Below are 15,299 nucleotides of genomic sequence, written 5' to 3'. Positions count from 1 at the left end.
ATTCACTCTGCCCAGAACTCTGTGATCTATCAGCACAATAAAGATTATTCAAAGAGATATGTAGATCCCAAGAATAAGCAAAAACATCTATTTCACTTACCATGTTAGTAAAAGAAAAAAAAAGAAAAAAGAAAGCATATATACAAACACCATTAGAAACTGTTTAAAAGCCAAATAAATACATAGAAACATGATAGCAGATAAAGATCCAGCCTGCCTATCCTCAGTAACCAGACCAAACAGAATTTTAAAAAAGTCTTTATTAGACGTATTCCCAGTAATAAAAGTCCCCGATGTGGCCATGTTTTGCCAAAGACGCTGCGTCTGGGGCAATAGACCAGCTGTTAGATAACACACTAATTACAATACACCTTTGTACCAGAAACCTTATCTTTTTCTATTTAAAAGAGATGGGAATTGATATACACTTCTCTCTCTGTATCCGTGGTTTCCGTATCTGCGGATTCGCTTATTCGCGATTTTTCGGCTGCTGACTCTGCCCCCTAATTTTTGTCACTGAACCCTGCGTTTCACATTGGAAATGGCTGCTTCCAGTGGTCCATGGAGGAAATCGCTGTTCCCATCGTTGTACAGAGCAAATTGCATGGTATATTATCTTTTTCAGGTCTATTTTACCGAAAAACCGTGAATAACATGCAAAAAGTTATTTGCGGTTTTTCGGTATTCACGGCTATGTTCTGCCTACATCCCCCGTGAATACGGAGGTAGAAATGTACCATCTTTTCTATATGTGGTTACAATCAAAGCGGTTTACATATTTTGGACAGGTACTTACTTGTACTTGGGACAATGAAGTGTTAAGTGACTTGCCCAGAGACATTAGGAGCAAATCGCTTTGCACAGAAATAAGTGGTGTTGATATTTACCGTATTTTTCGCTCCATAAGACGCACTTTCCCCCCAGGAGAACAGGAGAGAGGGCAGATGTTGGGGGATGGGGCATAGAGAGGAGGGAGATGCTGGATGGAAGGTGAGAGAGAGAGATACAAAGAGGATGGAAATATTGATGGGAAGATGCAGGATGAAAAGAGGAGGAGGGAATAAACTGTATAGAAAGAGAGAGACAGAAGCCTGGATGGAAGGGGAAGAGCCAGGAGGGAGATGATGAAAGGGGAAGTGAAAGGGAAGAGAGGGGGCACTGTAAGAAGGGGGAAGTGACTGAACAGAAATACTGATGGAAAGGAAACGTGGAGATGCTGGATGAGAAAAAAGGAGAGAGGAGGCAAATGCTGGATGGAAGAGGGAAGAGAGATGAGCAGATATTTGGGTGGGGGAAACAGAAAGGAGGGAGATAATTACAGAAGGGGAAAGAAAGGGCATAAACTGTATAGAAAGGGAGAGAAGGGCAGAGTTAGTGAAAAACGGAATAAGGGGAAGTAAAACAGGAGAGCCTGTATGAAGTAAAGAGATGGAATGCTGCTGGTAGACCATACAAAAGAGGGAACTTGAAGACTAGATGTCAAGAATGAGTTAAATCTGGACATAAGAGGCAGAAAAATAAATTGAAGAAAGCTGAAAGGAAAAGAAGAGAAAAATCCTAGAAAGCAACTTAAGACGGAAGAAAGTAGAAACCAGAGAAGTGAATGGCCAGAAAACAAAGGTAGAAAAAATAATTTTATTTTTAATTCAGAATAAAGTAATGTGGTACCTGTGTTTATAAAGGTTAATAAGTAGAAACAGAATTAAGATAATATTTTTTCATTGGACTAATTTTAATATATTCTTGGCCAACAGTCAAGAGACCAAAATCTCCTTTCTCAGATCAAGACAGTTTACTGTCTGGGGAAGGAGTTGTTGGCCCCCGAGAGCTAACTGGCAGATGTTTTAAATCTTTTCAATAAAATATCATCTTGTTTTCCTCTTTTTTTTTTTTTTTTGTGGGCTCCTTTTACTAAACTGCAGAAAAGCTTCTTACTGCGGACTGGTGAGGTAAATACTCCAACACTCATTCTATTCCTATGAGCATCGGAGCATTTATCTCGCCAGCCCATGGGAAGAAGTTTCCAAGTTTTATTAAAATTTGATTTGATCGCTTATCTTGGTTTACTAAGCGATGTACAATTTAAATTTAAAAAGGGTACGTTTTGATATAAAATATAGTCACAAAGAGAACACAAAATGACTGACTGGTACAAGAGAAGAGGGGGGGAAGAAATACAATCTTTTGTAGAAAAAGGAACATTTAAGGTAAAGAACAGTATGGAGGGATTAGATGCATAGAAATAAAATATAAGTAAGGAAGTTCTTCTTCACCCAGAGAGTGGTAGAAAATTGGAACGCTCTTCTGGAGTCTGTTATAGGGGAAAACACCCTCCAGGGATTCAAGACTAAGTTGGACAAGTTCCTGCTAAACTGTAACGTATGCAGGTGAGGCTGGACTCATTTAGAGCACTGGTCTTTGACCTGGGGGCCGCTGCGTGAGCGGACTGCTGGGCACGATGAACCACTGGTCTGACCCAGCAGCGGCAATTCTTATGTTCTTATGAGTTATAAAGTGTAAGCATCCTTGAACAGAAAGCATTTCACGTTACTTTTGAAGCAGTCTAAGTTCTTTTCTTAAGTATGTTGGTAGGGCGCTTAATAAAACCCAGTGTATATTTGTAATGTACTGTGTGTATAATACCATCAGGGTAATGTAATGGAAAATTTTTTTCATCAACTCGGTCCTTTGCTCGTGAAAAAAACATTTTTGGCTCAGATGAACTCTTCTTAGAGAGAATATTGGCTCACTTCACTGATAGCTTCTTACCTGCATGGGCATGTACTTGTGAAATCTATCTAGTACTGGGACGTTTGCAGACACACTTTCTTGAGAGAAGGCCCAGTAACTCTGTTCATAAGTGCATGGTCCAAGTGATCTATTTTTGATACAGCATTGAGAGCTTCTGCTTTAAGTATTGGTGCCCAGAGACTTGCAGGTCTCCGGGCTTCAGACCTTAGGTATGATGTGCAGGAAAAACTTGCTGACATGTGCTGCGGTATGGAGAGAACTATGCTGCTACCTGCATCAGTACAGTAACACTGTATAAATGCTTTATGCCTAAAAAATTAAGGTGGGAGAGTTAAGAGTATATAACAATAAATGAAGAGGTAGATATATAGCAGTGGTCTCAAACTCGCGGCCCAGGAGCCACGTGCACCCCCCTCAAGGTACTATTTTGAGGCCCTCGGTATGTTTATCATAATCACAAAAGTAAAATAAAGTTTCTTGATCATATGTCTCTTTAGCTATAAATTACAATATTATTATTAAGACTTAGCCAAAAGGAAAGATTTATAAACTATAAAGTTTTACCTCATGCAAAATTGTCATTTCTTTAATAAGACATTAACAATTTTTTCTGAAGCCCTCCAAGTACTTACAAATTCAAAATGTGGCCCTGCAAAGGGTTTGAGTTTGAGACCACTGTATATAGGTATCTTAGAGACCTGGTAGAAAGAGTCTAGCCAATAAGGCTGTTACCAGAATACAAGTTATATTACAATGATAGGGTGAGTTAAATTGGAAGGGGGATGGCCATTTCTATTCTGTCAACTTTCAACTAATGGTTTAAAGCAGATCACAACTTAAATGTATCAAAAAAAATTCAAAAGATTATATCTAAGCATAATATTGACAAAACAAGTAGGTCTTAAGGGATTTTTTTTTTTTTTTAAAAAGAGAGATATGGTTCACAATTCATGAGTTGATGAATACCAAACAGCTTGATAACTGAAAGAATTCTCAAAAAATAATGTATAATGCAGCCCAAATACTATGGGAAAATAAGTCAAAATCCAAATGATCTGGACAATCTATTCCTACCAGAAAATGGAAACAAGCGTACTAGCAATTCAGATCTGGTACCATTGAAAATCTTACACTCATATATCAAACATTCCATCTTAAACTTGATCCTAGCTTGTACAGGAAGTCAGTGCAAATCAGTCAGTTCTAGTGTCACTGTCATATTTCTTCAAGGAGTAAAAGGAGAACTAAGGGAGAACGAAACCATAGTGAGAGAGAAAATTAATTATTTGCTTTGGTTTTTATTGGGGAGGATGTAAGAGACATGTTCTAGAAAAAGTTTTTAAAGGTGGTGACCCTGGATGATGTGCTAGGCCAAATTGATAAATTAAAGAGCAGCAAATCACCTAGACCATCAATATAAGAATGATATATTACCCCAGGATACTGAAAGAACTCCAAATTGAAATTGCAGATCTACTAATGGTAATATGTAATTTATCATATTGTCTACACTACAGTACCTGAAGATTGGAAGGTGACCAACATCATGCCATATATTAAAAAGGGTTTTGAGGTGATCCAGAAAATTACAGACCAGTAATCCTAACAGTCCTGGACAAAAATGAAAATATTATAAAGAACAAAATTAATGCATAGATAAACATGGTTTAATGAGACAAAGTCAGCATGGATTCAGAAAAGGGAAGTCTTGCCTCTGATTTGTGGATAAATGTGAACTAGTTGATGTGTTATCTAGATCTTCAGAAAGCTTTTGACAGACCCCCTCATGAGATACTTCTGAGAAAATTGAAAAGCAAGGGGATAGGAGGCAATATTCTGTTGTGAATTGTAAACTGGTTAAAAGAAAGAAAACAGTAGGTTTGCATAAATAGGCAGCTGTCTAAATGGAGGAAGGTAAGATATTCTGAAAATAGGAGCGAAGAGAGAAAGCTGTAAAGTTTTAAATTGCAGGAGGATATTTTGGAGGCAGGAAATCTGGGCATTTAAATGGCAGATGAAATTAAGACTTTCTATACTGTCTTTAATTGTAAGTAACAGCAAAACGGTGAACAATCTTAAAAAAAACAAACACTTAATTTAAAACAGATAAGAAAGGAACTACAGTACAATTTTTTTAATAGGAAAGAAGCAAACATGCAAAAAAATAAAAAAGGAGCCAAACCATCAGTTAGAAAATGCTTTATTAAATAGCCATGTTTTAGTGGCATATTTAAATTAATGTGGCATAGCACCATGAATTAATGAAAGGTTTATGAGTGGGTAAAAAGGTTTATAGTGGGAGGAACAGATGTAACTGACGAAGGTCATTCTGGTCGCCCATCAACATCATGCACACAAGAGCACATTAACAGGGCAGATGCCTTCATTAGAGAAAACCAACAGATAATAGTGTCGCAATTGGCTGCAAATTTGGATATCAGTTATGGATCTGTATTTGCCATAACACATGATGACTTGGGATACAGGAATGTCTGCACATGATGGGTTCCCAAACAGCTTACTGATCTGCACAAGCAACAGTGTATGGAGGCTGTGTCACGAGTTCCTGAGATGGTATGAAGAAGATCTGAGTATTCTGGTGAGAAATGTCACCAGCGACAAGACATGGATGCATCACTGTGACTCGGAGAGCAAAAGACAAAGCATGATGAAGTAAAGGAAGCGGTGCTCACCTGGCTTTGGGAGCAGCTGGAAAACTTCTCTGCAGGAATGCAGAAGCTAGTTGAACGATACAACAAATGCATCATCTTGCATGGGATCTATGTGGAAAAGTGATTTGTTCAGTTAACTTCGATTAAAGCCATTAAATGTATTTTGCCTTTACTTTTTGATTTACCCTTCGTACTTCTGGAATAGCCACTTGGAAACAGGATACTGGGGTTGATGGACCTTTAGTGTAACCCAATAGGGCAACTCTTATGTTCTTGCTGTTTGGTAATAAATTTTTTTTTTTCTGTGTGGGAAGTTATTTTTGATCATTGCATATTATACAGTGTACTATTAGAAATTTCTTAAATCATTTAAACATAAATCTGAAGCTAACCTAACATTGTTGGTGCTTCTTACAACCAGAAGACTTGGGGTCTTCAACAACTCATTTATTTTATTTTGATTTAGCCCACACCTTTTCAGTGGTAGCTCGAGGAAAGAGACATTGAGAACAATAGGTGTCCATACCACTATTCATGTTCTTTCTCCTGGTTCTGTGCAGTTTTCATTATGCTCTTTGCCCTAATGCCCCTTTCACAGTGAATTGGGGTCTTCATGCCATTGTTAGTACCCTTTTCCTCTGTTTCCCCCTGAACCTCTCATCTTCAGTGTCTCACTCCCTAACCAGCTTTCTATGACTCCTCTTTTACCCTCTCCCCAGCTGTTTCTACCTTCTCAACCCCCTTCAAAGATCTTCATGCCCTCTCATCCTTTCTCCAGATCCCTTTGTCATTCATAAGTTATCCCCCCCCCCCCCCCGCCTTTCTTTATTCTCTCATACCATCCTTTACACCAGTGCTTCTCAACTTAGTTCTTAGGGCACATTTAATCGGTCAGATTTTCAGGACATCCACAATGAATATACATGAAGTAGATTTGCATACCAAGTAGGCAGTTCATGGAAATCTATCTCATACATATTCAGTTTTGGATATCCTGAAAACCTAACTGGTTAGGTGTGCCTCGAGGACTGGGTTGAGAAGCATTGCTATGTGCTATCTGATATCTAACAATTACTATGTATTGCTCTCTCCAAATTTCCACTCAGTCTCTTGTGTCCCTATCGTCTCCCATCCCCAGATCCTTACTCTTAATCACACTGTGTTCACAATCCTTTATCTGAGTGTATGCTTTCTTCTACAATCACTAAATTATAGCCTTGCTTTCCCACAATTCCTTACTCATGAGTCCCTAGCTTTTGATACCATGACCTTTGACTCCCTGATTGTCATCCAGGGTCTCTGACCTTAACTTCAATTTGCCAACCTTAGACACCTGACTTTTTGTCCTCCCAAACTTTGACTTTTCATCCATGATCTTTGATTGCTGATCTTCACCAGGCCCCACTTCTGACCCACCCACCTTTTCCCAAAACTATCTTTATCTTTATTAAAAATGTCTATACTGCTTATGACTATATAGTCAATTCAAAGTGATTTACAAAATACAACCAAACTATGACCTTTTGATCTTTGACCCTCCACTTTGTCTCTATCCCAACTTCAATTATCCCTCTTTCATGCACTCCCTAGCCACATTTGTACCCTCTCCCATCCTTTTTTCATGCCTCTCACCCTCTCTTCATTCTCTTTTGTCTTTCATAACAGTTCTCAACCCCCTCTCAACCTTCCCTCTTTTCTCACCCCACTCCATACCCTCCCTGATATTTATCATTTACTTGGTACTATCTCATCCAAAATCCCACCAAGTCTCTTGAGTCTCCATAATCTATTATATTCTGCCTCTTGTTCTGTCTATGTTCCTATTCTTTCAATGAGTGTATGCTTCTACAGTCACAAATTTCTTCTTGTCCCCCCCCCCTCCTTTGAGTCCTTTCAGTGCTGCTTCTCATGGCCCCATCCTTTCCCAGTTCTCACTCAGTCCTTGCCCTCTGCCTACCCCCCAGTCTCTGCTTTTGTTTCACCTCAAATCTCAAAAAAAAAAAAAATTCCCTCTTGTCCCATGACTGTCTCTGATGATTATCCAAATCCAGCAATTTTTCTCTACTTTGGCTCAGTGCTGCCTCACTTTTGCAGCTCTGCGTAGGTACTGGAATTTTCAGTATTTGAACTGCAGGGCTTTCTATCTACAGAACCCTGAATGGTTCAAATATCAGTTGTGTGGGCACTAAAGGGCAAGGTTCAAACTTCCGAGCTACCACCTTTGCCCCCAATCTTTGTCCTTTGGCCTCTAACATTTATCCTTTGATCTCTGACTCCTTGATCTTTAACCCACAATCTTTCACCCCCTCCCCCCAACTCCCACTGTTCTACTAGTGTAAACTTTCTTCTACAATTGTCAAGTTGTTCTTGTTTCACCCTACATTCCTTAGTCCAGGTGTTTTTGAACTTTGAACTAGAGAATGACACGGTGACAAAATTCATCCCCATCCCCGTGGATAACCGCGGGAAATAATCTCATATCATTTTCTAGTGTCTATTTCAACCTCAGTCCTTCTACACCAGCATTCTTCAAAGCAAAGTTTGTGGGTCAGTGGTTGTGGCCATTCATATTCTGATTCTTCCCTCTCTCCTTAAAGCATGACATGAAGATGGTTTCCCGCGGTTATCCGTGGGGATGGGAACGGTGATGAATTTTGTCACCATGTCATTCTCTACTTTGAACCCACAGCCCATAACTCCAATCTTGATTCCTGATCGATTGCACCTGACTCTTGACACCCAACCTTTGATACTAAACTTTGACTTCCTGACTTTTGATTTCCATCCTTTGACAGTTATCACTTTTGACCCCTCACCTTTTATCCCTTTCACCCCCTGACCTGAGATGATGATTTATTTATTTTCATAATGCCTCAACCAACAGCTCTAGGCAGCTCATAAAAGAGGAGGATATAAAGCAAAAATATAATACAATAAATAACAAGATCCAGCTTGAAACATTAAGGAAACTAGCCCCAAAGGAAACAAGTTGATTATAAAATTTATGAAAAAGCTAAATCTTAAGCAGCTTGCGAAACCTCAAATACATTCCAACCCCATTTCAACTGGCAGAAAGTTCCAATCTCAGAAACTGTTTACCAGTACACTTTTTCTTAACACATACATGGGGTAGGCAAACTTGGTTTGATTGAGGAAAAAAAAAAAAAAGGGACCCTGTCTAAAGAGAAAGAAAGGTCAACAAGTAATTGGGACTCAGTCCATACAGAATTTTAAGAGAAAAATGTAGCTTAACACGTGTTGCAACAGCTAAAGGATGTAAAAGTAATACATGATAATCACCCTGAGCTACTTTCTGAAGGTCATCCAATTAAAATAATTTCTAATTTGCCATATACTGTAATTTAATTTACCAAAAGTGGAACTGACACCATAATTAATTTGAGACTCGAGTGACAGTGAATAGTACAACTTGGACATTTCCAGCCGAATGTCCAAAAGTTGCAGCAACAAAAATGACCATTTTTGAATGGCAAACTGCTGGATGTCCAAATATATATATATATATATATATTTATTTATTTTTTTTTTGGGGGGGGGGAATTGGCTACATTGACATTTTGACCCCCAGGACATTTAACTTTATACCTCATTTTCGATCAGAAAAACAGGTTGAAAACATCCTAATTCTGACCATTTGAATGTGGGTGGGGTCAGCATAATAATGGATCTCAACAGAGCAATGGGCCACCTAGAACAGGGGTGCCCATTATGTCGATCATGATCCACTGGTCGATCGGGAAGGCAACGCGAGTCGATCGCGGAGCCCATCCCGGGTTCCATGATAGACACGTGTTGCCATCCCGATCGACCGGCCGATCAGCCTTCCTCTCCCTGAGGTTCCCCACCGGTCATCACTTCACGCACACCCATTCTCGCTGCGCCCTTCCTTGCCCGACTGCGAGGACCAGTCTTCCCTCTCTCGCTTTCTTCCTTAGACAATCTCTGATAGACTGGGGGATGATGTCACTTCCTTCGGGAGAAGGCGGGAGGGAGGTCTAGGGAAGTCACAACCCTGGAGAGCTGAGCACCGGCTGCCCCTGGTGGAATCAACAGAGCAGCCAGACTGGAGAAAGGCGGTCGGGAGCAGGAGGTGCTCTGCCCAAAAATGCAAGAACTGCTGCTGCTGCTCTGGCATCTTGAGCCTGAAAATGGGAAGTTGGGGGGGGGGGGGGGGGCTACGCATTTTTGTAAGTGCCGTGCTGAAAGGAGACTGGAACGGCTCTCATGGAAGGATTTATAGACTGGCTTTTTCTTTTCCTCGGCTCTGGGCATCCGGAAATTTGGGCCTGCGGAAGCCTCACGCTGACCAGCATTCCTCTCCCCGATGTCAATTCTGACATCAGAGAGGACTTTCTGGGCCAGCCAATCGCTGCCTGGCTGGCCCGGAACTTCCTCTCCAACATCAGAATTGAAGGGGAGCGGAACGCTGGTCAGTGCAAGGCTTCTGCAGGGAGAGCTTGGGGTGGTGATGGCTCGGAGGCCTGTTCCCCGGTAGTGGCGTCAAACCTAGTGGCTTGGGGGAGGGCAGGGAGAAAGAAACAAAGGGGGCAGGCAGGGAGACATAAAGCAAGGGGGGCAGGGAGACAAAGAAAGAAGGGAAACAGAAAGAAAGAGGGAACAGGGAGACAGAAAGAAAGTGGGCATGGAGAGAAAGAAAGAACAGGAGGCAGGGAGAAAGAAAGAAAAAGTTGGGGGGAGAATGAGGTCTGGAGGAGAGAAAACATATAGGAGCCTGAAAGAAGGGAAGAAATATTGGATGCAGGAGTGGGCTGAAGTCAGAAGATGTCAGAAGAAGAAGTGCAGCTAGAGTGAAGTGAGAAGTCAGAAGAAGAAAGTGCAACCAGACTCATGAAATCACCAGACAACAAATATAGGAAAAATTATTTTATTTTCAATTTAGTGATCAAAATGTGTCCATTTTGAGAATTTATATCTGCTGTCTACTTTTTGCACTATGGCTCCCTTCTACTAAACTGCAATAGCAGTTTTTAGCGCAGGGAGCCTATGAGCGTCGAGAGCAACGCGAGGCATTCAGCGCAGCTCCCTGCACTAAAAATTGCTATGTGGTTTAGTAAAAAGGGAGGGGGTATATTTGTCTATTTTTGTATGGCTGTTATTGAGGTAACATTGCATAGAGTCATCTGCCTTGACCTCTTTGAAAAAAAAACCGGAATATGAATGATAATTAACATTTTCTCTGCCTTTCAGTGTGCTTTGTGGGGTTTTTAAAATTATTTTATTGTTGGTAGATCATTTTGACTTGGTCATTTTAAAAGTAACTCGCAAGCCCAAAAAGTGTGGGCACCCCTGACCTAGAAGGTATTGCTGTGAACTTCACATAAAGGATGTCAGTTGTATAATCTCAAACTAGTTACCCCAGCAGCATATAATAAAATATACTATTTTCCTAGTTGTATAATCTCACCATAACCCTCTTATAATTTATAGTGAGTCCTTCCCCCCACAAAAAACCTACTATACCCTCCTGTGTACCACCCAATAGCACTTATGGCTGCTGATGGCACCTATATTGCAGTATAGAATGGTTTGGGTGGGCTCACATGTTCTACCATCAATCTAGTGGTTAGAGTGGCTTATGGGCCTGGGTTGTCCTCTTTGGCTCACTAGTCTTCCCACCAGGCTACTTCAGACACCTGTGTGCAGCTCTACTAAACTTCCCTATACCATATGCTGCTGGTTTAGAGACAGGTATGTACCTTTTTGTTCTCATTTTTGTGTGGTGGAAGGAGGTCAGTGAGCACTAGGGGAGTGTAGGGGTGTCTTACCCTGATGTGTGCAGTGGTCATCTGGTTAGTTTGAATACCTTTGTGGCATTTGGACCCTTTTAAAACAGGTCTGGTTCCAAATGTATAAGTTCTGACCAGGATGTCTTGCAAAATGTTTGATTATTGCTGCAAGACATCCATGTCCAACCTTGAGACCGCCCAAAGCCCGCCCATAACACACCTCTACCACGCCCATTTCATGCTCTGGATGTACAGAGGCTGGAACACCTTGCTAGATGTACAGAAAGATGGTTTTGTTCATTGGCACTTGGACTTCTTGGCGATTAGGATGTTCAAGTGCCGATTTAGAATGCAATTTTGGATGTCCATTTTTTTTAAAATTGTGAGCCTGATAGTGGCATAAAAAAAACAACAAAAATATGTTAGAGAAGCATATCAGTCAGGTATAATAAAAAAAAACAACAACTAAGAACTAATGTGAAAATAATCCACAAAGAACAGATGCAGACATGCTTGCAGAAGGAAAGACTGTGGAGGACGCTAAACCGATCAGTGAAGTACTACAGAGGCAGAGTGAAAAATCCAAAGTGCATTCCTTCTGCAGAGCATGCGAGTATGGGGGAATAACCCTATTGTCTAGAATGACTCACCTATTGCACTGGAATTATGCACTGGAATTAAATGAAAAAAAGACAAGTTCTCACCTTCATATGTTACTATGTGGGCTACTCTTAAGCAACTTCGACAAAGAAGTTTCTAATTTTGAATCAACATAGTTAAAAAAATGAATAGGTAGCTGTAATGACAGGATTATGAAGCTTGAGCACATGTTTTATACCAGAAAGCCTAGTAAGAGGGATAGGTTTAGAGACTTTCTAACAATAACCAATTAGATGAAGATGAATCAATAGGAAGGAACCACTCAGCACCTTGTTTAAGAATAAAAGCTTTATGATACAGAAGTAAGTCCAGAAAATTAACTCCTCCATGATCCCTTCATGCTTTTAACTTGTGAAAGGCTATTGTAGGAGGTTTATTACATCAAAAAAGTGTAGCATTAGTTTTTCAACTGTTTTATAAAAAGACTGAGGAAATAGCACTGGAAACATAATGAAAATATAAATTATTTTAGGCACTATCATCAACTGATGGGGGGACATGATCAAAACATTCAAGATAATGAAGGGAATAGACTTAGTAGATAAAGACAGGTTGTTCACCCTCTCCAAGGTAGAGAGAACAAGAAGGCACTCTCTAAAGTTAAAAGGGCATAGATTCCGTACAAACATAAGGAAGTTCTTCACCCAGAGAGTGGTGGAAAACTGGAACGCTCTTCCGGAGGCTATCATAGGGGAAAACACCCTCCAGGGATTCAAGACAAAGTTAGACAAGGTCCTGCTGAACCAGAATGTACGCAGGTAGGGCTAATCTCAGGGCGCTGGTCTTTGACCTAAGGGCGCTGCGTGCGTGGACTGCTGGGCATGATGGACCACTGGTCTGACCCAGCAGTGGCAATTCTTATGTTCCTACCTCGAAAGATGGAGTGGAGACCATGATTTAATAGCAGTCCTGACTTTATCAATAATACGGCCCATACGGACCACATCACGGAAGCATACCACGATTCACAATACAAGCCAGAATACACTTCAAATTCCTTTGCCTACTATTCAAAGTTATAAACGGAAACAGCCCTACCTACTGGAACAATCGACTAACTCATTCCACCTCATATAGACACAGGAGAACCCACACAATATTCACACACCCGCCAACCAGAAATGTCAAACAAACAAAAAAAATATGACAACCTTCTGGCAACCAGAGCAGTAAAACTAGACCGACAACTCACCAGTCTGCTGACTTCAATCACAGACTACAAAACTTTCAAAAAAGAAACAAAACCACTACTCTTCAAAAAACACATAAAACCAATATAACACTACCAATATTGCTCCAAACTCTACCTGTATTACCAATCTATTCCTTAGCAAATTAGAAAATATTCAGACTATTCCTCAAATTCTTCTTAATATGTACTTCTTAAGATCATAACAATTCTTATGTAATCCGCCTTAAACCGCAAGGTAAAGGTGGAATAGAAATAACTAATGTAATGTAATGTAATATTAAGTTTGTAAGATGTTAACAAATCTCTATCAAAAAGAATTCCAAGGTATGTAATATGAGAGTAAACCCACTTTAGCGGGTAATCAGAAAGAGAGAGAAAAGCATATATGCACTATTAAGAGGAATAAGTTCTAATTTATCCCATTTATTTTATACCCTGATAGTTTTGAAAAACATACAGTAACAAAAATAAGTTCAGAAAGAGAAGTGAAAAGGGTTGTAAAGGTACATCAAGATGTCATCTGCATTAGCAGATAGCTTGAATTCCAATGAACCTATCTGAACCCTGGTTAAACGGGAATTACAGGCAGTCCCCAGTTTAAGAATGCCCAACATATGTCAAACATGTACTTATAAACCGGGGTCCTGCCTCTCCCTTCTTGTCCAAATTCGACCCACTTCCTCCCTTCCGTGTCCTAACACACCCCTCATCATCTTTCCCTTCGTTCTGCGTCTCAAATTCATGCCTCCCGCAGGTATTTACTTCCTATTGCCGGCTCCCTCTTTGCAAAGCTGCGGCTCGTGGCTGACCTGGCAGCCTGATCATGTCTCCTGCGGGTGTTTACCATCTCTGGCCGGCTCTTTCCTCCCAGTGGTACATCTCTTCACAAAACACGACAGCTCATGGCTGACCCAGAAGCCTTCCCTTCTGTGTCAGCTGTGAGCCGCATGCTGGAACCAGCGGCCACAGCTTCACAAAGAAAAGTACCACTGGGTGGAAAAAGCCAGCCATTGGAGGTAAACACCCACGGGAGGCAAGAAGGATCAGGCTGCTGGATCAGCCGTGAGCCGCAACTATACAAAGAGAACTGCAATGGGAGGAAGGAGCCGGCCAGAGGAGGTAAACACCCATGGGAGGCACAAATTTGGGACTCAGAATGGAGGGAAAGACGACGAGAGGCGTGTTGGGACATGGAAGGGAGAAGGAGAGTTGTGTTTGGACAGGAAGGGAGGAAAAAGGGGCACATTGGCACAGGAAGCAAGAAGCAGGGTCATGGGACACAGAAGGAAGGGGGGAGCACAAAGGATGGAAGGAAGAAAGAAGGGAGGGAGAATGAACTTGGGAGATAGGATGGAACAATGGAGGAAGTGAGGGAAAGAGATGCAGAGGTGGGTGAGGAAATAGAAAGGGAGAATTGTTGGGCATATGTGTCTGAGTGAGAGGGAAAGAGACAGTGCACATGGGAAAATGAAGAAAGGTGAATTGGGCATAGGGAGGGAGAAAGAAATATTGGACATGGTGATGGGAGAGGCACAGATGGACGGGGAAGAGAGAGATAAGAAGGAGAAATGTTGGATATGGTGGTGGAGAGGGAACAGTGGGACGGATGAAGAACAAAAGTAAGTGTAAATCTATCTTTTCTTTCTATTTAAACTACAGTACTTTGTTTTGAGGATTGTTTCTTTAATGTTTAATGTTTTTAAAGACTGTGTACTGTACAGGATCTGGTTTATTTACAAATTCAACTTAAGAGCGGTTTAAAAAATGGAACTCGTTCTTAACCTGGGGACTGCCTCTACTCCTTATTGCTGCTAGCGAAATTGAAAAGCAATAGCAAAATAGGGCATCCTCAGAAGGAAAAGCAAAAGCAAACAGGACTTTAAATAAATAATTCCATTCCACCCGATGAAAGGCTTTTCCAACATCAAAGGATACCAAAACATACGGTTGGGCCTGTGATCAGGTGTAATGAAGTACATGGCAAAATAACCTAGTATTATCAGAACCACACTTACTTCGTATGAAGCCAACCTGATCTCTATGAATAAGACTGGTATACATCTTTCAAGTCTATTGCTTAACAATTTTGCATAAATTTTACAGTCTGTATTTAGGAGTGAAATGGGACAATAGGTTGGGTTTGCTTTTTTTAAAAAACATTTTTATGTTTTCTTTGCTTAAAAAGCTTAGAAGGATATAAGGTACATGGGATAGTTGTTAGTGGTAAGAAATGAAGCATGAGAGCAATTATGCCCC

The sequence above is a fragment of the Geotrypetes seraphini genome, chromosome 10, assembly GCF_902459505.1.
Source record: "Geotrypetes seraphini chromosome 10, aGeoSer1.1, whole genome shotgun sequence".
Taxonomy (NCBI): Eukaryota; Metazoa; Chordata; class Amphibia; order Gymnophiona; family Dermophiidae; genus Geotrypetes; species Geotrypetes seraphini.
This window is presented reverse-complemented; position numbering follows the sequence as displayed.